At 43.0% G+C, this 22858-nt stretch overlaps 1 protein-coding gene across 1 annotated transcript in view; it reads right to left on the reverse strand.

The window, feature by feature from the left end:
• Window positions 1-22858, reverse strand: part of LOC126108653 (ankyrin-3-like) — a 112743-nt gene that overhangs the window by 71659 nt on the left and 18226 nt on the right. The gene's annotated exons all lie outside the window — the stretch shown is intronic.

Consider the following 22858-nt stretch of genomic DNA (forward strand, 5'->3'; position numbering starts at 1 on the left):
TGGCAGAGAGGTTTGAGAGTCTCTAGGAACTTTATTCTGCCGTGATTGGCAACAAAACGCAACAAAATATGCTTTATTGGTGCGAACCGACTGAACGATCAAAGGGAGCTTCGCCTATTCGTGCTACTTGGAGGCGAACGCATGGGCAGTCGGTCGACGCAGGTAACTTGGTCGGGCGTGATGAACTGGGATATCTCCTCTAGACAGGGAGAAGCTGCTAAGACGGGCCTTTAGCTCATTATACGTAATAAAGTGATTCTGGAGAAACAATACGGCACGTAGAATTTCATCTGGAGTTAGCGGCAGTATGGATCCATGTCATTAAGCATTTCATATTTTCGTGAGATGTCGGGGTTTCATCACAGACGTTTCGCTCTAATTTTTGCCACGGCTAAATATATAGAAGTTTGGTGGGTGCGCAGGCCAATTTGCGCTTCCTGAGCTACTGTTCCGATGCTCTCCAAATATTCTCTTAGGAACGTGTGTCATTATTCACTGATGAGCTAAAGAAACCTGTCATAGGAATACGTATTCAAACACAGAGACATGCAAAGAGGCAGAACACGGCACTGCGATCGGCAGCGCCTATATAAGACAACACGTGTCTGGCGCAGTTGTTAGATCGGTTACTGATGGCACAATGGCAGGTTATCAAGATTTAAGTGAGTTTGAAGGTGGTGTTATAGTCGGTGCACGACCGATGGGACACAGCATCTCCGAGGCAGCGATGAAGTGGGGATTTTCCCTTAAGACCATTTCACGAGTGTACCGTGAATATCAGGAATCCAGTAAATCATCACGTCGAAGCCATCGATGTGGCCGGAAAAAAGATCCTGCAAGAACGGAACCAACGACGACTGAAGAGAATCGTTCAACGTGACAGAAGTGCAATCCTTCCGCAAATTGCTGCAGATCAGTGCTGGGCCATCAACAAGTGTCAGTGTGCGAACCATTCAAAGAAACATCATCGACAGGGGGTTTAGAGTCGAAGGCCCACTCGTGTACCCTTGATGACTGCCTGACACGAACCTTACGCCTCTCTTGGGGTCGTCAACACCGACGTTGCACTGTTGATGACCGGAAACATGTTGCCGTGTCGGACGATTCTCTTTTCAAATTGTATTGAGTGGACGGACGGGTACAGGTACAACCGCGTGAGTCCATGGACCCTGCATGTCAGTTGGGGACAGTACAAGCTGGTGGACGCTCTGTAATGGTGTGTGCCGTGTGCAGTTGGAGTTATATGGGACCTGCGATACGTCTAGATACGATTTTGACGGGTGACACGTACATAACATGCAGTCTGATCACCTGCGTCCATTCACAACCATTGTGCGATCCGACGGACTGGGGCAGTTCCAGCAGGACAATGCGACACCCCACACGTCCATAATTGCTACAGAGTGCCTCCAGGAACACTCTTCTAAGTTGAAACACTTCCGCTGGCCACCAAACTCCCCAGACATGAACATTATTGAGCATATGTGAGATTCCTTGCAACGTGCTGTTCAGAAGAAATCCCCACCCTCTCGTGTGGACAGCCCTGCAGGATTAATGGTGTCTATTCCCTCCAGCACTACTTCAGACATTAGTTGAGTCCCTGATATGTCGTCTCGTGGCACTTCTGCTTGCTCATGGGGGCCCTACTCGATAATGGGCACGTGTACCAGTCTCTTTGGCTCTTCAGTGTGCGTCCAGAATGGGAGGGACATCCGTCGTGTTGGTACCACACTGATTGCCTTGTTTTCAGTAGAATGTGTTCCAGTATTTGTGGGCAGCAGCTTATCAACTTAATTGAGTGTACTTAGACGCAAATCAGTAAACCGTAGGTCTTGAGAACCACGCATCAAAAGTTAATGTAGCAAGAGGGCAGTTTTACATGTTTTTTTGAGTTAGCGTGGAAGTTCAACTGACGATAAGTACACATTGCAAAGATTGGCTTGTCCATGGTTTAAAATGATGTTTATCTTTTAACACAATTTGGCGTAGGTACGCCAGATCACTTCGCACTTTCCGTAGATGATGTTCAGAGAACTGTAACCAATCTGTTGCCATGAAGTTGTTGATGAAGAGGATGAAATGCGATTGAATGTAGAAGTGACAGAACACTTGTTCATGTTAGTGACATGGTGAATGGGCGTAGATACAATATCATCCACGTACTGAAAACTTTGGCGTTGGGGATAAGTAGTCTTCAGGTCGGTGACATGAAGGGTGTATGGTAAGGGACTCAGTATCGCATCCTGTGGAATGCCACAAGACATCACGTGAGGCCCATATGACACTTCTTTCTGGTCACTGATGTAAACGGTATGACAGGCTAGTAAATCATAGATAATTCGTTAAAGTGGGAGGTGCAGCAGTAGTACAGTCATAAGCTCCTAAAAAATCAAGAAATTATGTCACAAGGTACCCTCAAGTGAGCAAGATTTTCTCAGTGTCCACTGCACAGGATGTGAAATTGTCAAAAATACTTCTACCCTTAGAAAATACGTATTGCGTCTGGGGGAGCTTTTCCTGTTTTTTTAACTACAATTCTAATCTGATAATATACCTTACATGCGGTGACTTCTCGCTGGGGAACGAGGGAAATGGTGCATCCATTACTGCACAGTACCATGACCAATCCGCCTTCAGGACGAGCCATTTCAGACGTGACCTGTTGACCGTTACAGGGATCTGTGTGAACACTGATACAAGAAGACTGTCGTTACTCCATCCCACAGGATGAGAATAGCAGTCCATGCAAGAAACAAGGGAATAGAATACAAGGTAGGCGGCTGAGGGTCGGTGACCCACTAACAGGGGTAATGTAGTCGAATCGCCACTGAGAATGACAAGATTGAACTCCTCAAGAATCTTCATAATCTCGGCACCCAGTTTATCATGCAACACGCTGGCCCAAAATGTGTTGCGGTCATTAAAATCGTCACAGATTAGGAAAGGAGGTTCCAGCTGCTCTGCAATGCATATGACTCGTCGGTGGAAATATACGACAGCAGACAGCTACAATGGTGATTCGACCAACTGGACACGAGAACCTGACCGCTACCGCTTGAAAGCTGCGGTAGCGTCGTGGTACATCAGTAGTGGTGTGTGGCACAGCACACCACTGATGAAGAGCGCAACTCCTTCTCGGTCTCGCTCTCTGTCTATTCAGTATACCTGATATCCCTAAAGGGGGCTGCCGTGTCAGCTTGAGAATTTGTATCACAGATGGTTGCCAGTGCTGTTTTCCACGTCCAAAGGTCTTGTGGGAGTACATCCTCGTTGGTGATCACAGATAGCGCATTCCATTTTGTACCCTAAATCCTGCCATTGCCGCTAGGAGTTGGGAGGGGCGTCAATCATTGTCATAGAGTCACAATCGCATTATTTATTTTGCCGCCAACCGGTTTCGACCCGGTTGGCGGCAAGCAACCAAATGGTATAAATTGCCCTGAAGATGACCCCAACGCGAGTTGAAACCGGTTGACGGCAAAATAAATAATGCGATTTTGACTGTAATTTTGAATAATTGATTATAAGTAAATTAATCGCAGTTTATCTCCAAACACATATGTTCTCTAAGAATTGTCGTATGGGCCGTATTTGTAAAGTGGCAGGGGGCTGTCTCTTTCCAACTGGGATGCCAGTGGCGGTGGTGACGGTCTCGTGGAATAGTTTTTTTTAGCGATGGGCGGTTATGCCGCAAACCGTGGAGTTAGTGGTGGAATATCCGGGCATATTAGTGGAATGGGAGGCTGTCGTACACGATCTGAGTGTGTGTACTGTGAGCTACCAGTTACCCTTCCGACGTGGCGAAGGCCCTTATAGCTCTTGTTGATGGAGAGATACCACACATGGCCCACCTGAAACTGAGCGCTGACCAGAGCATTTCAAGCAAAGTGGAACCGTCGCCTTGCACGAATCGCCACACCTGCTGATGTACTGGTTCGCCAGTGACGAAAACGTCAGAAATTTCTACACGATTATAGAGGCAACCTAAGCTTCATCACACTACCGGTTCTTTCTCAATTAGTAATATACCCTAATGTTCCTCCTGACAAAGGATTTTAATTTGACCGTGACTGTGTCTAATGGTCAAGGAATGGGACTATTTTCGTTTCTCTAAGCATTCCTATTGCAAGGAGGCAATAACAGAATAAACGAGACTAGAATCCCGTGCTACGGCCGCAGGTTCGAATCCTGCCTCGGGCATGGATGTGTGTGATGTCCTTAGGTTAGTTAGGTTTAAGTAGTTCTAGGTTCTAGGGGACTGATGACCACAGCTGTTAAGTCCCATAGTGCTCAGAGCCATTTGAACCATTTGAACCTAGAATCCCAGTTCTATTAATAATAAAGTAAATTGCGATTACCCGCAAGGAGACGATCGCCAGCCTAATTAGGAAAAGTGGTATCAAGAGCGAGCACTGTTGCTAAAGGGAGTTAACTATTGGGATCGACTTTACTTGGTACTGAAATTATGTTTTGGAAATAAGACACCGAGCAGTGGCTCAATTTATCAAGCAATGTAACAGAAGTTTTGCTTGAACAACACAGAAGGGTACTAACCGTTTTTGCAACAAGTTGCCCACAACAACACTTACATATGAAGGCTGACACCGAATGATTATTACGAGTGAACAATTATTAACTGTGGAACAATGTTAATTTCTACAAGAGGTTCTTCGATCAGCTTACTTGTGGGAAAATAGTGTCCTTGAAACATTTTCTATTCTCGCTCAACAGGGAAGCAGGGATTGAGAAGGGAGTGAGACAGGTTTGTAGCCTATAACCGATTTTATTCAATCTCTATTTTTGAGCAATCAATAAATGAAAACAAAGAAAAATTTGTATGCCCAAATAAAGTAAAGAAAGGAGAAATAAAAACTTTGAGGTTTACCTATAACGCTGTAATTCTGTCAGACAAAGCAAACGAGTAGGAAGAGCAATAGAACAGAATGGACTGTGTCTCGAAAGAATGATATAAGATGAAAGTCACAAAAGCGAAACGAGGGTAATGGTAGTCGAATTAAATCAGGTGATGCTGAGGAAATTAGATTCCGAAATGAGCCACTTAAAGTAGTCGATGCGTTTTGCTATTTGCGCAGCAAAACAACTGATGATGGTCGGAACGGAGATGATATAAAATGTAGACTGGAAATGGCCAGAAGAGCATTTCTTAAGAAGAGAAATTTGTTAACAAGTAGTATAGGTTTAAGTCTAAGGAAGTCTTTTCTGAAAGTATTTGTATCGAGTGTAGCCATGTATGGAAATGAAACGTGGGCGATAAAGAGTTTAGACATGTAGAGCATAGAAGCTTGTGGTGTGAGATGTATTTCCACACCACCACATTTCATCACACAAAACACTGATTTGAGTAATGAAAGAGGCCAAGAGTCATTTATTTGCCAATGTATAATATTTAACTATGCATTGTGATGATGTATTTTTGACGATTTACAAGGAGAAATGAAGCCAGCACCACTGACGCTCCTAAGAAACCATAGAGTAGCTCTTCGAGCATGTAAAACATCGATATTAAAGACATACTCTGAAGACTTTTGAATATTAAAGAAAAACAAGCGCGCAACCCATCTTCCACTGCCGGACGATATCAGTCTCTTTTTATCTCCTGTATAATACGGACGCACCATTACATGGGCTTCTTTATTAGACTTGTCATTTGTTAAACCCTACAGATAAATACTGTCATTTTGTTGCATGTGGGACTAGCATGAGTGAAAAACGCATATTGGTTAATGAATGGACAATTCTACGTGATTTGTAAACTTTTCAAACCACTCAAGTTCTGTCATTGTTATTGACGTAAGTGTTAACATGTTATATGTACGTTAAGTCCAAGTTCGTAATTATAGTGTCAATTACCCTAAATCTGTGTTTGCGTAATTATTTACTTTTTATGTGCCAAGTTTTTTTACAGAGCCAACCGTGTCCGACGTGTCATTGTGCAGATGGAACATTCGAGGCCGACGTTAACGTACTACTTATATTCCCCCCTTGTAATAGTCCTCAAACTCAGTTTTAAAGTGGCCCTTAGGTACATTTTCAGTGCGAGTGACGTCTGGGAATTTCTTAGCAAACTTTGCTTCTCCAACCGCACAAAGCCTCACTGTTCCACAATGGTATGCGGCACTTCCTAAACGGGAACGGGAGGCACGCAAGTATATGTTGCTTCCCCTCCTCAGTCTGATGCTTAATAATAATAATAATAATTCATCACATGAGATGTGGCACCCGAACAGCGACTTGAATCAAAATCATAGCTGATCCTCTTGTTTTTAATATCATGTGGGACCGGAGACGGAACTTTTCTGGAAACGACGGACGTGGATCATATTCTGGTGACTACCAACAGAACGATAAAATACAACTGGTGGCCGTAATTGCAGTTGCGAGTCGCTGTTTCAAGACAACGCAAAGTGAGTAGAATCCTTTGTGTTTGTGAAAACCCTGCTTCTGTAGTGCATTTTCTGACATTCAAGTGCTGCGCTCATTTAAAATCCAGCTTTCCCGCCAAACCCCGCTTCATTTCGAAAATTTATTCAGATTAACTATCTTAAAAACCTTTCTTTGAAATTTTTAAAGTCAATTTTGTTGAAGTGCAAAATTTTTATTGTTTGACTGTAGTTGTCTGTATATGTCCTCTTGTTGTCGTTCTTGTCATTCAAATCCAAGATGTGGAAATAGAGCGTTGGTGAGGGACAGCAGCATTGTCTTCAATTGTTTACATTTGGTGGATTCCAAATCGTCTCTTTTGGGTCGTACTATTCAGTTTTCATTGCCGCCAGTGACAATTGACTGTTTTAGTAACTCAGAGATAGACACCCGGTGTGAGCAGTACAGTAGTGTATCAAAAAATATTACCAGTTGGTCTATCGCGAAATCTTTGGCTGCAAACACCGCAGAGACAAGCGAGTGGATAATTCCGCAGATGAACTTCCCGAAACAAACGCGGGTACATACCACGTCCGCTCGCGTATAATTTCTAATCGCCCGGAGTCTCGGCAAGGCGTGTTAAACATTGAGGACGAGGAGCGTGAGCTAAGATTCGGACAAACATCACAGATGAGTCAATCGGATAAACTTGACATGTGTACTGAAATGTGCCAGAGAGAAAAACGGGAACGTGATGAGAAGGAAAGGCAACGCGAAGAGAAGGAGTGGGACGAGGAACCAGCCCTCTTGTTCTCCAACTTAAAATCGGACATGGAAACTGAATTTGATTCTACGGGAGGTAACTTAAAGGCAGATGTACGAGGTAAACTTGACTAAACGACGAACTAAAAGAAGGTCTCAAACGTGAAGTAGATGCGATTAAAACCGACTTACGTGCAAAAATAGATAGTAACATTTCCACGGTGGCAGATCAAATTGTGAAGTTGGAAAATGGCATGAAATCAATCGCCAACCAACTTCAGCTTCAAGTAACTGCTTGCCAGTCTGAAGCGGCGAAGACGCTGAAAAACTTCAAGGAAGTATCAGGACAGGTCAATAAGCTTGAAGATAATATCAAGAAAATAGGCGATAAAATGACAGAATTGTCAGATGACATGTCTAAGTTGAATAATTGAAAGTAAAATAAATTTCCGAAGAAGTAACGACCGAGCTCAAAGACACCATAAAATCAGCCACCTTAGAAGTCTTAGCTGCTCTCTGAAGTTCAGGAGACACAGTTTGTAGCGAGTTAAGACACATTCGACGTGTCTTCATGAGAGATTTACAAGAGTGGAAACGCAAACTTGAGGGTCAAATTGAGACAATGCTACACCAAAAGCGAATTACCAACCGTAAACAACTCGACGGAATATTTCGACCACCAGCAACAAACCTCCGCACGATCAGTACCGAAGCAGGACTACCAACCTTTACAGCTGGAACAAATAGCTCAAGTATCGCTTCGGGAACCTATTGAAAGACGAGTGTGTATTGAAGCATAGACTCTTTCAAATATTCATACCAGAGAAAAGAAACATTCACCATCTCGTATTTTTAAAAGGATTTTCTGGCGTATTTCCAGAAAGTTGGTCACACAGCCAAAGCATACAGTTTGTTATCGGATGCATCCAAGGAGACAATGTGTTATGGGGAACAGAGATGGTCGATAGATGTCATACCTATGCCGAATTCAAACACAAATTTTTGCATTAGTTTTGGAGCTCAGGAGTATGGCAGAGACTTCGGAAAGAAGTGAGTAATGCTGAAGCTTTTCATGCCAAGTTTGTGAGTCTAAGGAGGTATTTTGAGAGGTACTTGAGGAAGATTCGCTCTTGGGGTACACCAACCACCATTAAAAATGTAATGACGATTCTCAAATCGAAATTGCCTATATCGATAAGGGAAAAATTAGTAAACGTTCCGGATGAGGACCAGGAGATGTTCTTATCCGTGTTGGACAGTTTAGACCTCATCTATAAAGACGCGCGTGTTCAGGACAACAACAACTACGGATATCAGACGTCAAGCGCACAGGCCGCCGAAATACACGGCACCAACAGGTAAACGCTAACTGGCAGTCAAGCGACGGAAAGAACAATGGCAACAATGGGAATGGCAACCAGCGGAACAGACGTAACAATAATTACAGACTCGACCCCATTTATAACGAAATACCGAAAAACTATGGCAATGGCTACAAACGAAGTAGATACGGCAATGGTTACCAATGTAAGAACCACGGTGGGAACCGATAGGGGAACAAAACAATGAAGGCTACCAAAATGGGTCGCGAAATCATAACAGTTTTCAGCAGCAGGACCAAGTCATGCAATACCAACAAAATGCACCACCACAGCGAGCAACGAATGCAAAATATCAGCAGCAGTTTAAACAAAATCAGAAGCCGCGTGGAGCATCCAGTCCGACCATATTCTACACCTAAGTCAGGCCGCCGCCGAACTACAATTTTTGCAACCAGCCGGGATTCGTACCAACGGTAACATGGTATTCAAGCTCTATCGTGACGATAACAGAAGACAATAGCACGAGCGCTACATCAAGCGGTAGCAGCTCAGTACAAAGGGAAGCGGAAAACCGGAAGCAGCTGGTCCAGGCCTCCGTGGGTTGGCTGCTGAATGCGCAGGGGGCGACTTCATGTCGGAGTTAATAAGTCTCATACGCAGAACTCAGATATACGTGAACAATTAATAGGAGAAAAGGTGACTAAACCAACAGAAGACGTATGGTAAGACCGAGTACAAGCTTCTGCGCAGATCTATATATCGCTCATTTACCCATCATAACAATTGTAGATACAGGTACAAACGTGAATGCAATGTCGTTGTGTGTTTTCAGAAAAGTATCTGCCATAATCAAAGTACCCACTTTACCGGTTCAAGGCTGTACAGTTACCAGTGCTGTGCGTTGCATGATTCAAAGAGTAAACCAGTCCGAACAGAATCAGTGACAATTGCATGTGTGTGCTTAGTCGTGAAAAATCTATCCATTCCTTGCATACTCGGTGTGGAGTTTCTCCGCAAGACAAGAGCAGTAATTGGTATTTATAACGGTACACGGGTACCCGGGTTCGATTCCCGGCGGGGTCACGGATTTTCTCTGCCTCGTGATGACTGGGTGTTGTGTGCTGTCCTTAGGTTAGTAAGGTTTAAGTAGTTCTAGTTCTAGTGGACTTATGACCTCAGATGTTAAGTCCCATAGTGCTCAGAGCCATTTGAACCCTTTGAACCTCAACACCAGTTAGCGAAATGTTACAAATTACTTGAAGGAGTATTAGTTCATCGGACAACAGAAACCGGAAGAAGGTGCGTGTGCCTACCCCATGCGTATGTGGAACATTTGTTATGGTATACCCACCTGTCTTGGGGACACTTCGAACCTATAAAATGCAAGGAGGAAATATCGATGTATTGCTACGTTCCTAATATGCATCGAAAAAGGTTACACAAACTCCTAAAAAGTTGTCTAGAATGCCAGAAAGCCAAGCCATTTAATCTGTCTAATGCTTTGCCATTAAACCCCACATTAACCCAGAAACCAGGGCACGTAGTAAGTATAGATCTCGATGAACCACTCCCGACAGTAAGAATAGGTGCGAAATAGCTTGTGGCACTTCTAGATCTGTTTACAAAACGTATACGTACGCGACGAAGTCGTCAGGCACGCAGCCGACTATAAGAAGAATAGAGCAGGATTACTTCCCACGTTTCGGCAAACCGGAGGCCATACTTCCAGAAAATGCCTCGAACTTTAGCGGCAAACAATGGAGAGGTTTACTCGCAAAGAACAACATCAAGAAAATTTTGATTTCGAAATTCAGACCACAGTCAAACTTGACAGAACGCGTATTTAAGGAATTCCACCGATTCATCCGCACATAAATTTCGACACGCCTAACAAAATGGGTGGAATTTGTAACCCCGTTGGAGCCGATAGTCAACAACCGGCCCCACATGTCAACCGGTTACACGCCACCAGAACTAATGTCGAATCAAAGGGAACACAATGAGTGAATCAATCCTATACCTAAACTTCAGAGTGATGAAGAAGAACTCGATGTAAAACTCAGACAGGCCATGATTTCACATACTGTTCATGTGAATCCCAGAAAGAGAGCACACGATAAGAACAACGGGAAGTGGTAGACTACAAACTTAATCAAAAAGTACTAGTGCGGACGCATTGCAAACCTTCAGTACTGTACCGTCTAAATAAAAAGCGGAGGTACTTGTACGAGGGTACGAACATAATTTTGCCCAAACGACACAATGGTAGCTATCTCATATTCGATCCCCTGTCTGGAAGAATAAAGGGTCTATACTGCCATTAGTACATTAAGAAGTATGCTTCGAGCCAAGAAAATAATAATGACCATTGAGGAAGATTTTCCCGATCACATCTACAAAAAGACCGCTGAAAGACAAAAAGGAGAATTAATCCAAGACTCAAGACACTGCCGCACAGAAAACAAGAAAGAAGAAAAGAAAATTACTAAGGAAAGTCGCCGACCACATTTACAGGAGAAATTATGGAATTCGTTTTGAGTTTGTTATTAAGAAGATGAAGTCCTACGCGACTGCTGGCCGTGGATGACGATTTATATTGAGGTTTTATTTGAATACAAAGAAAAGACGCAGCCGTTGAGCCGACTTCAGACATTCTACATGATGAATTTTGTAGGATGTAAGACGAAGGAACAGACGGCGCGACACGATGGAGAGAGAACAATTATTCGTAACCACCGCATGTAAAGACAGATATAGGCGTGCGGACGATAAAAGAAACTCCAGCGGCAAGTGAGATAATGAACCACGTGGACTGAGCGGTAAGAAGAAAAACAAGGCAATGTACGACGTGACCCTGACGGAAACATTCACAGAATTTATCAGTCATTTGCCCCTTGGCACGCCCAGCTTAAATATTTGCGGGTCACCGCGCGAAGTGATTACTACAGAGCGCAGGAAGACGGGATAATGCGACCACGCCTATTCAAAATGAAAGTTTCCACTGTTAAAGATATACCTCTCTGAGAATGCTAGTTCATTGACTTTAACAGTGGCAATTCAAAATATATACACTGACATTTCCCCGAATATAGAGACCTATATAACAATAAATGCGTCAGAACTAAAGACTTATGTCAAGTACCAAGTGTACACTAAACACGAACAGTGGTATATCGTTCTTCAATTTCTCCACTCGTATTTTATGACGAAATAAATCTCTGGTGAACAGCCTCGTATGAACGTGCATAGGATACAATATTTCGGCAATCGACCACGTTGCCATCATCAGGTGCGCTGATGCACCCGAGATTTATTTCGTAACAGTGGTACAGTCAAAAAAATGGCTCTCAGTATAATGGGACTTAACATCTGAGGTCATCAGTCCCCTAGACTTAGAACCATTTAAACCTAACTAACCTCATCCATGCCGGAGGCAGAATTCGGGCTGCTCCGCTCTGAAGCGCCTAGAACCGCTCGGCCACAGCGGTCGGCTGGTATAGTGATTTCGGAGCGGAAATAAGATATTACTGAACAATGTGTAAATGAAGTGACCGAGTACTGACGCTACGTTTGTAAATCTGATGTTCACATCCTTACCCCTTGCCCTAATAGTGGTGTAAGCTTAGTGTTAAGCATTACCTAAACCACAGTTTTTTTATTGTTTCATGATAGAAAATAGGCACCAAAAGGAACAGAAGTCACGGACATTTATCCACATGGATGAACATTTAACATAACGAGACTCCAGCTTCTTGATGTCCTTGTCTCGCCCACGTAACTGTAACGGGACTTTGAATTTCGCCGCGCTACACTCGTTCCCTCAGACATAAATTATACCGTCGCAGCGGTATGAGCGCTCGCCGGCAGAGGAAATACTAAAATTGTAACTCTTTTTTTGTTTTCTATCCGTCTATTGTCTCTCGAGCGCAGAAGCTTAATGCAGACGTAAAAAACTTATTAGCTAGTCTTGATCTGATTTTAAAGTGTAGACATATTGAGGTCGTTACGAAATCCGGGGGATGGAAGTAGCAAAGTAAATTAAATTGCATTCAGTATCAAGATGATTTTAATTGGCATCAATTAGTGATTCCTAGACGATTGCAAGATTTCGGAGCAGACTTTTCACGCAGAAATAAAGTAGGAGATTTTTGAAGACCTGGAAGCCGCACGAAAGATGACATGTTAACATGGTAAAAGATGAACTCTTATCTATGCCATTTCCCCCTGTCAGTTACATTTTGTTATTCTCTGTTCTTTTGCAATAATTTTTGTAGTGGAAATTGGTTGACCTTTTGCTCAAAAACGCCACAGGGACCCACCCAACAATAGCTTTTCCGAATCACGAAGTCCGATAGCTTTTTCTCTAATACGAAGTCCGATTTGCATTTCATTCTTTCCCTTTTTCACGGTCATTTACGATTTTAAAACCCCCTTTTTATTCACCATTTCTTCCCACATTTTCAACCATTTCTTTTCCTCTCTTCTTTCTCTTCTTTTGTATTAACCACTACAACTGGCGACCGTGACGGGACAGATTGCCTGGTAACGCCAGACAATCGTCAAATCGATAAGTTTTGCGAGCCGTACGCTCACGGAGTGCGAGAGGTCGTACTCTGCGACGAAGCGGGAGGCTCTTGCCGTTATTTGGGCATTCCCTAAGTTTCGCTACTTTCTTTGGGGTAAACATACTCGCATATACACAGACCGTCAAGCCCTTTCCTTCTTGCTATCATGCAAATTGCTTCATTCACGACTCACCCCGTGGTGCCTTTCACTCCAAGAATACAGCTTCTAAATTATTTACATTAAAGGTAAATCAAACGTAGTAGCCGATGCCCTGTCCCGTTTGCCGCAAGGCATACGGGATTTTTCGATTTTAAACCTTTTCTTTTCTTTTCTTCTCTTCTTTTTCTTCTTTTGTATTAACCACTACATAACCATGTCAAGATGCGGTGAGACCAGACCACAAACTACCATCGTCAACCCACGGCGTTGAACGTCAAAGTGTTTTGTGTTCGTGTGCAACATGCAAATTTATTAGTGTAAATTTAAGCGATAAGTAAATACGGCGCAATTCACACAAAAAAAACCTACAAAAGAGACAAAACCCCTGAACTAACGAAAACATCGTACAAATGTACAGACAATGATTAGTGTATAAGCAATCTACCTTTGACTTTACTGTTAGGTTATACGTTTCTCTGTTTTCAGCAGCACTGAATTTATTAGATAATATGGAAGCTAGATCAAAGTGTTGTACAGTTACTTTTCAAGAGTGAAGGTCACCGCCTGTGCGTAGACAGAGGCACACAAATGACCGTGGCACCGACCACAATGAACTGAAGCATAATAGTGCGAAAACAATGGACTTTAAGTTCAAAGCATAAACACTTCTATGCACTTATTTGATAAATATTGTGGATATTATGATATATGTGTTATGTTAATTAATTTAAGAGTGTGATTTTGACAATTTAGATGAATGCATGTACTTTGTGCAACTACAACATCACTGGAATTACGTACATTCTCCACACGGGAGGCGATGAGATGTATTTTCACACTGCCACATCTCGTCACACAAAACACTGATTTGAGTAATGAAAGAGGCCAAGAGCCATTTATTTGCCAATGTATAATATATAATTACGCATTGTAATGTTGTATTTTGACGATATACAAGGAGTAATGAATCCAGCACCACTGACGCGCCTAAGAAACTATAGACAAATTCAGCGCGCGTCTAAAAACATCGATATTAAAGACAGACCCTGGAGACAGTTGAATACTAAAAAAAAAACAAGCGCGCGCCCATCGTCCACTGCTGGACGATATCAGTCTCTTCTTATCTCGTGTATAATACGGACGCACCATTACATAGGGGTCATTATTAGACTTGTCATTTGTTAAACCCTACAGATAAATACTGTCATTTTGTTGCATGTGGGACTAGCATGTGTGAAAAACGCAGATTGGTTAATGAATGGACATTTCTACGTGATTTGTAAACTTTTCAAACCACTCAACTTCTGTCATTGTTATTGACGTAAGTGTTAACATGTTATATGTACGTTAAGTCCAAGTTCGTAATTATAGTGTCAATTACCCTAAATTTGTGTTTGCTTAATCATTTACTTTCTATGTGCCAAATTTCTTTTTCACAGAACCAACCGTGTCCGACGTGTCATTGCGCGGACAGAACAGTCTAGGCCGACGTTAACATACTGCTTTTATTCCCCCATTGTAATATTCCTCAAACTCAGTTTTAGACTGGCCCTTAGGTACATTTTCAGTGCGAGTGACGTCCGGGACTTTCTTAGCAAACTTTACTTCTCCTACTGAACATCGCTCGCACGAAGCCTCACTGTTCCACAACACATAACCAATGAGGAAGTACGAATAGAACTGGAGAGAAAAGAAACTGGTGGCACAACCTAGTTAGAAGAAGGGATCTGTTGATAGGACACACTGAGACATCTGGACATCACGAATTTAGTACTGGAGGGAAGCGCAGTAAGGGGGCGTGTGGGGGAGGGGTTAGAGTCATACAGGGATACCAAGTAATGAATACAGTAAACAGGTTGAGAGGGATGTAGGTTGCAGCAGTTACTTGGACACGAAGAGGCCCGCACAGCATAGAGTATCGTGGAGAGCTGCGTGAAATCAGTCTTTGTACTTAATACCATAATAACAACGACCTTACTATTATTTCAGTTTTCAAATAACATTTGCTTCTTTATACTATTTATCACAAATGGGATATGTGGTACCTGGATGTAATATAATTTCAATAGTTGGAGACAGTTGCTTATTATAGCACACAAATATTAGAAAACTTGCATGTGCACATACCTAATGTTGTAATTGTTACATGAAACTAAAATTTGCTTCAGCTGTTAGCATGAGGACACCGAGACTAGTCCATCAGTAGACTCAGATGAAGGCTGTACATTGTAGTAATAACACGATATGAGATACACTATTAACTATGTATACATGACATCATAAACACTTTAACTTCAGACCTGCACAATCATCATTAAGCTTGCCCTTCAAGCCTAACCAGTCACTGTTATGAATTTAGATTTTACACTGTACTGTACTAAGAGTTTAAGACGAACAATCTTTAAGTTCGATACTTGAAATATATCCTTGGCAATTACACTTTAATAAAAAATCAACTATCCTTGTACAAAAAAAAACGTGGAGTACGTCAAAACTTGGCCTGACTGAATACTTATAGTGTCAACTACTCCACACAAGTTATTGGTTTTTTTTATGGGAGGTAATTAGTTTTCAGTTCAATGCTGGGTTTATTACAGCACTTGGAATAGGACCTTGTTTAAGTAAATGATTGCGCATAAAATAAGAGTGCCCAACCCATTGTTTAGGGAACAAAAACTTATTATTCCTTAATAGAACAGATAAGTGGTCTATGCAATTAGTCAGTACTCAAATGATTCTGTGAGATGCAGGTGGTGGCAGTGTCGATCTCATGTGGCTATTCAAAAAATGTGCCAAAAATATCCATGGCTCTTGCTGTATATTCTCTTCTTGGTACGGTATTTCAGTGCTAACCAGTAAATAACTTGAAAAATGAGACTACGTTTTTCGACATGTGAGGCTACATTAAATAATTTTGCCGCTCTTCTTGCGTCGTTCAGTTCACAAGGTGTGAACACTTTGCGTGCTAGCCACCAATTTACTGTACGTGCAAAGGAGCCCTTCTTTCAAGTTTCAGACGATTACACACCTACTTCCCGCTTGCATGAACCAGTGTTTCAACTGAAGTTCTAACGTTTCAATTCTTTCACAGACTATTAATGTTAGAATTACATCAAATTCGAGTAGCAATACACTTACATTGTACACACTAATTTCTCTCCATTAAATCAACACGCAGATTCCTCCCTAACAAATAAATCCTCAGTTAAGTCACAAATTTCGCATCATACCCCATATAATCTTACTTTTGGTAATAAGTGTGGTTATGGCAGTGAGCCAAATGATTTTATCGAAAATCGAAATTACTGCATTTACCTTACTGCCTTCATTATAGCTTTAAGGATGTCATGAAGGAAATGTGACATGTGAGAGTTTTCGAAATCCATACTGATTGGCAATGAGGTACATCTATTCAAGGAACCTCATTACGTTTGAGCTGAGAATATGTTGAAGAATCCTATAAGAAATGGATGGCAACGATATTGCATGGTAGTTTTGTGAATGACTCCTGCTGCTCTTCTACTAGATGGGTGTCTCCTCGAACTTCTTCCAACTACGGGGCACTGTTATTTGTACTGGAGATTTGCAATAGATTTTGGTTAAGAGAGGGGCTAAATCAGACGCAAATTCGGTGTAGGGTCTGGTAGAGATTCCATCGGGCTGGGAGCCTTGTTAAATCTCAGCTGTTTCTCGACACTAATGACACTAATGGTACATCTATATCTGTCATCGTCACAAATTAGAGCAATACCCCACAATACCACCTCTAAAGAAACATTTCGGGATACTAATTCAGAGTTTCTGATTTTGCTTTGCTATTCTTAATTGCTCTCATTACCTGGTCTGCGAGTGTCTGAACACTAAATTTGGTACCAGCTTTACATAATACCGGCATTTCCTTGGTTTTGTGAGAGATCCTTCCTATTCTGTTACAGTAGTCTTAGTAGGAGTGAAATCATGAAAAATCCAGGATGGAATGTGACAATATTATGAAAAGGAAGTTGCAACTCACAACTGACAAGAAATTCTGAGTTGCAGATAGGCACAACAAAAAAGTCTCAGAGTTAAAGCTTTTTGCCAATGAGGCCTTCGTCAACAGTAGACACGCACACGCACACGCACACACACACACAAGCACACACACACACACACACACACACAAACACGCAATTCACACACATGACTGAAGTCTCAGGCAACTGAAACCACATTGTGAGCAGCAGCACGAGTGCATGATGGGAGTGGCGACTGGGTGTGGGGAGAGGAGAAGACTGTGGCAGGGAGGGGAGCAACAGTATGGTGGGGTGGTGGACAGTGAAGTGCTACAGGTTAGACAGAGGGCAGCGGAGAGGTGGGGAGGGAGGGGAAGTAGCAGAAACGCAGAGAAATAAAAGGACTGGGGGTGGTGGTGGAATGACGGCTGTGTACTGCTGGGATGGGAACAGGGCACCTTGCTGGATGCGTGAGGACAGTGACTAACAAAGGAGGACGCCAGGCTCCTACCCTATTCCCATTCCATCACAACATAACCGTCATTCCACCACCAAAGACAGTCTTCCTATTTCCCTCCTTTTCTGCTACTTCCCTCCCCCTCCCTACCATTCCCATTCCCACCATCTAACATGCAGCACTTCACTGTCCGCCGCCCACACATACTACCCCTACCCCTCCCCACCCCAACCTCCTCTTCACCCCCACCCTGTCTCCACTCCCATCATGCAGTGGTGCTGCTGCTCGCAGTGTGGTTTCAATTCCCTGAGAGTGCAGTCGTGTGTGTGAGCTTCGTTTCTGTCAGTACGTGTGTGTGTGTGTCTGTGTGTGTGTGCTTGTTGTCTATTGTTGACTGCAGCCTTAATGACCGAAAGGTTTAATTATGAGTCCATTTGTTGAGCCTATCTGCGACTCGGTAATCTTAGTAGGTTAGACGAAATTCTCTTTCATCAGCCAAATACATCTCATTTAGCATCTTTCTACATGTAGCCCCACGTTTTGCCTAGCATTCATTGACCAGTTGTCTCTTTTTTTTTAGATGTTTCTTTAAAATGACTGCAGACTGTGGAGTGTCCCTCTTATCATGAACTGCTCTACATATGTACAAAGTGCACAGCTGACTGTTCTTATAAACCTGAACCACAATTTTTCTACATGTTTTCCTCCAGAGCTAAATATTTCGAGTTTTGTATTCAAATAGGTCACAGCAGCTTCTCTATCTGTTTTCTGAACATATATGTATTCTGCTACTTGTTTTAGTTGCCATTTGTACGTTGTAAATCATTGTTGCTTCATGGTCATTGATACTAGTTTCTGTGTGAGCTTCCTCAAAGAGTTATGGTCATTTTGAAACTATCAGATGCAATATCACTAGTGGGCTCCCAAACAGTCTGTTTTAGGTAATTCTCAGACAACTCATTTAGAGGTGTTTCACCAGACGTCTTGTCAGCCCCACCTCTTACTAAAATGTAATTTTCTCAGTCGATTGTTGCACAATTAACATCTTCTTCAACAATGAGAGTGTGACTTGGAAACTTATGTAACAGTGCTTCGGCTTTCTCTATAATATTTTGTTGCATCTGGAGTAGATCTAGAAGTGAACAGAGGGACCTGATTCCAAATCAATGCCCACCGATGATACTGAGTCTTTCCCAGACAGCCTCACACGCAGTTTGTGTTTCTGTTTTGGTTGGTGCAATTTGTTTGTGACCTGGGACAAATGCCCTACTATCTCCATGTATATTTTCAATACACGCTGAAATTTTTATCAGTATCTCACTGCTGTCAGTTCCGCGTTTCCATCAGTCTTCTATACCGGGTATTATGTGAGCTCTACTGGATCTCCTTCAAACCCTGGCACGTTGTTATCGGTGATTCAGAAGTAGATCACTTCAACTGTAATACTCTCGCCAGTATGTGAGTCTTCTTTGGAACTATTACTGACACTTTCAGGTCCCTATCGTTATCTGGACTGGATGAAGAGTAGTCTAATCTGAAAACCGTTGTGTCCACTGCGCACCCAAACAGCTACCTGAGCAGCAGCCTCTGATGTGTACCAAACACCTGACCCATTTACAGTATCTATAGAGTACTCAACCCCTTGACGCAAGTCCAAGAAATTTCAGGCTGCTTTGTCACAGAACCTTTGAGTCAGTAGTTACATTCGATTCAGAACGTGGGAGGCACGACCAGTTTAGCACTGCAGCAAATTGTCTCACTGAAATAAGATGAGTGAGACCACCATTCTCAACCTTCTCTGACAGATGAATGATCCAAGTGTGGCCGAAGAGCGCGGCCAGCTGCCGGTAGAAGCACGTTCCCTCAGCAATTGAGGGAATGGCCTCTTCAGCAGGCTGAATAAGGCTTCCAGCCATAGACAGTGAGTACACTTAGTCTTTCCTCAGATCGTTTCTTGCATTTACCCAATGGATACATTCACTTGCCGTACATTTGAACGTCTTACTGTTAACAGATGCTATCCTTTCGTGTATGCCTCTTCTTGACACTGCACATACCATATTACTCAAAAGTTGTAGTCAGTCTCACTGACTCAGTTTCGATTTCAGTGGAAGCCTGCACCTCCTATTTGTTGGTTAGGGTGATAGGTACCGCGTGCTGAGTCCTCCCTGGTCCCTGCTCCACTGTCCATGCAGCCTAGTCCTACCAATGGCAGACCACTCACAGCCAAGTGGATGGGCGGTGACAGATCATGTACTTTCTGGAGAAAATGCTGACAGCCAAGTGGATAAGCAGTGACAGATCATGTACTATCTGTAGAAGCTGTTGACAGCCAAGAAGGATGAGCGGTGATAGATCATGAAATTCCTGTGCAAGCTTCTTACAGCCAAGTGGGTGAGTTTTGATAGATCATGTACTTCCTGTAGAAGCTGCTGACAGCCAAGTGGATGATTGGTGATATATCATGTACTTCCTGTACAAGCTTCTTACAGCCAAGTGGATGAGTAGTGACACATCATGTACTTCCTGTAGAAGCTGATGACAGCCAAGTGGATGATTGGTGATATATCATGTACTTCCTGTACAAGCTTCTTACAGCCAAGTGGATGAGTAGTGACACATCATGTACTTCCTGTAGAAGCTGATGACAGCCAAGTGGATCAGCGGGGACAGATCATGTACTCCGTGTAGAAGCGACAGCAGGAGATGGTAGTAACTCAGGTATCAGTGGCATATCTGATACATTACTGCTGGTAACTCTCCAGAAACACCCATATACAGCAGCTTCCAGGCGACTGATCTTAACTTATGAACGTCAGCTAACTCTTCCCACGTTCGAGGACGGTGTTCACAGTAGGGCTGCAGTGTGACTGGTGTAATGTTTTTCAGGACAGTAAACAAGTATCATTGAAGTAAGCCTGCAGATCCTTTCTTATGCTCTGGGATAGTTAAGCTCCAAGTACAACTAGTTACCGTTAAGATCTGAAGCAGTCCGTTCTCAAATCGATGTTTCCTTTATAGTGCAGTAGCATCTTCTATAAACGCTACTTATCTCGTGAAATATTTAGAGGTTGTAGTCGTAAACCAAATGAAAATTATCGTTAGTTTACAGTAAATGCAGACAATGGGATACATGTTACTTACAACAAGCGCTACAGAAACACTGATTTTATGCGACACACGTACTACACATCACTGGTAACTTATGAAAATTTTAAAAAATTTACGTCTATTCACTTTGATACACAATTAAAGATTGGATAAATGTTTCTTTGAATGAGGCTGCTACTCCGATAATTTTTATGGAGGATAAATGTTGATCGCAGCTGATGTTGCAGCACAAAATACGTACCTGATGGTACATAGCGTACGAAATCGGAATATATTACAAGTCAAGCAGGATTTAAATACAGTTAACACGAAAAATGTTTAAAATTGATGTGAAGTTTTAGGACGTGACTCTTAGAGGAGAATTTATCTGTCATATCTGATTTTACTTGGACACGAAGGAAATAGAGGAAGTCGGTTGTTACATTTTGAACTGCGCGTCCAAGATTAACTCTGTAACATCAGTATGTCTCTAAAAAAAAAGGTTACGGTGTGGAACATAACACAGGTAAGTAAACCTTTGCGAAAATTCTACCGATACGTTCCACAGACAGATTACTTTTATCGCTGTAAGGGTCTATGGAATATACAAGATGATTTTTTCAACCATGTAAAAACTCTAGTGATTGATCAGTGAGAGGATAAGGAACAAAAAATGTCTGATGGTGCCCAGAAACGCATGATCCGTATGCCAGAGACCATTTATTCAGTCGTTCTTTGTTACAGAAGCTGCAGTGTAATACCATGCAGCTACAGTTACGGTATGCATGATATCCTCACAGAGGGTGGTACTGTTTATCGCACACCATGAGCTAGGATGCAGGAAGTCGTGAAGGACGTACCCGAAATGACCAGACACTACAGTTGGAAGAAAATGTAATCAGCAGTGTGGAAGGCGACCGCCATCTCAGTAGCAGGCAGCGGACCGGCCTGTACAGGGTAAGCCAGACGAGCGTGTGGGACATTCTCCATGACGATTGTTACTACCGTTATCACTTACAGTGTGTGCAGGGCGTACTAGCGACAGACTTTCCACGTAGGGAACAGTTCTGTCACTGATTTGTTCACCAGGCAACCACGATTCCGGGATCTGTGTAATCCATCCTGTTCACTGATGACGGCACCTTTACGTGGAGTGGTATCTTCAACTCTCATAACAGGCATCTGTGGGATGGTACGCAGAACGCCCATGGTATGGTGACAGCGAATCATCAGCATCGGTGCAGCCGGTATGTGTGGGCCGGGATAATTGGCGGCCGTATTTTGGGACCAGCCTTCCTTCCACATCGCCTAATAGGCCTGAACTATGGGCGCTTCTTGCGGGCGTCTTTCTGGAAGAAGTGCTATTGATGATTCTAATGGTTATGTGGCTGCCACACTTTGCCGTTAACATCCAGACGCATCTCAATGGCGTCTTCCCTGGTTGATGGATTGGAGAAGGTGGTCCAGTTGCATGGCCTGCCCGTTCACCGCATCTCAATCCGTGCGATTTCTGTTTATGGGGCGAGCTCAGGAAGTGTCGTGCACGCGTAGCCAATTCCAGATGTGGAGACACTGGAGCAGCGTATTCAGCCCGCCTTCGACGCTGTTCGTATGCAGCCTGGCCGATGCGAGCGTGTGAGACAGAGCACGCTACGGCGCGTATACACGCATGGATTGAGGCACATGGAAAGCATTTTCAGTACATACTGTAACAGTCGCTGCGTGGTACAGCGACTATTAGACTGCAGCCTTCGTAACAGTGTATGATTGAATAAATGGTCTCTAGCGTGGAAATCATTCATTTCCGGACGTAAGTTCATTAGGCCTTTCTTGTTCCGCATGCTGTCATCGATCAATCCCTAGAGTTTGTACACGGTGGTAAAAAACACCCTGTATACGCAACATGATGACCAAATGGCATTCCAACTGGAGCTTTCTACAATACCAAAGGCAATGATACACTGACACCCAACGCTGTTGCGCAGTTCCCTCGCAGTATTCCTATGACTGCCCTGTGACCCAAAGCAGTTACCCCAACAAGTTCACGCCTGTGTGTACCACGGGTGGGTCACGCCCATCTCTGCCAGTTATGTTACTTGCATAGCAATAACGTCTGACGTACGTATTGC

Source organism: Schistocerca cancellata, chromosome 11, assembly GCF_023864275.1.
Source record: "Schistocerca cancellata isolate TAMUIC-IGC-003103 chromosome 11, iqSchCanc2.1, whole genome shotgun sequence".
Classification (NCBI taxonomy): domain Eukaryota; kingdom Metazoa; phylum Arthropoda; class Insecta; order Orthoptera; family Acrididae; genus Schistocerca; species Schistocerca cancellata.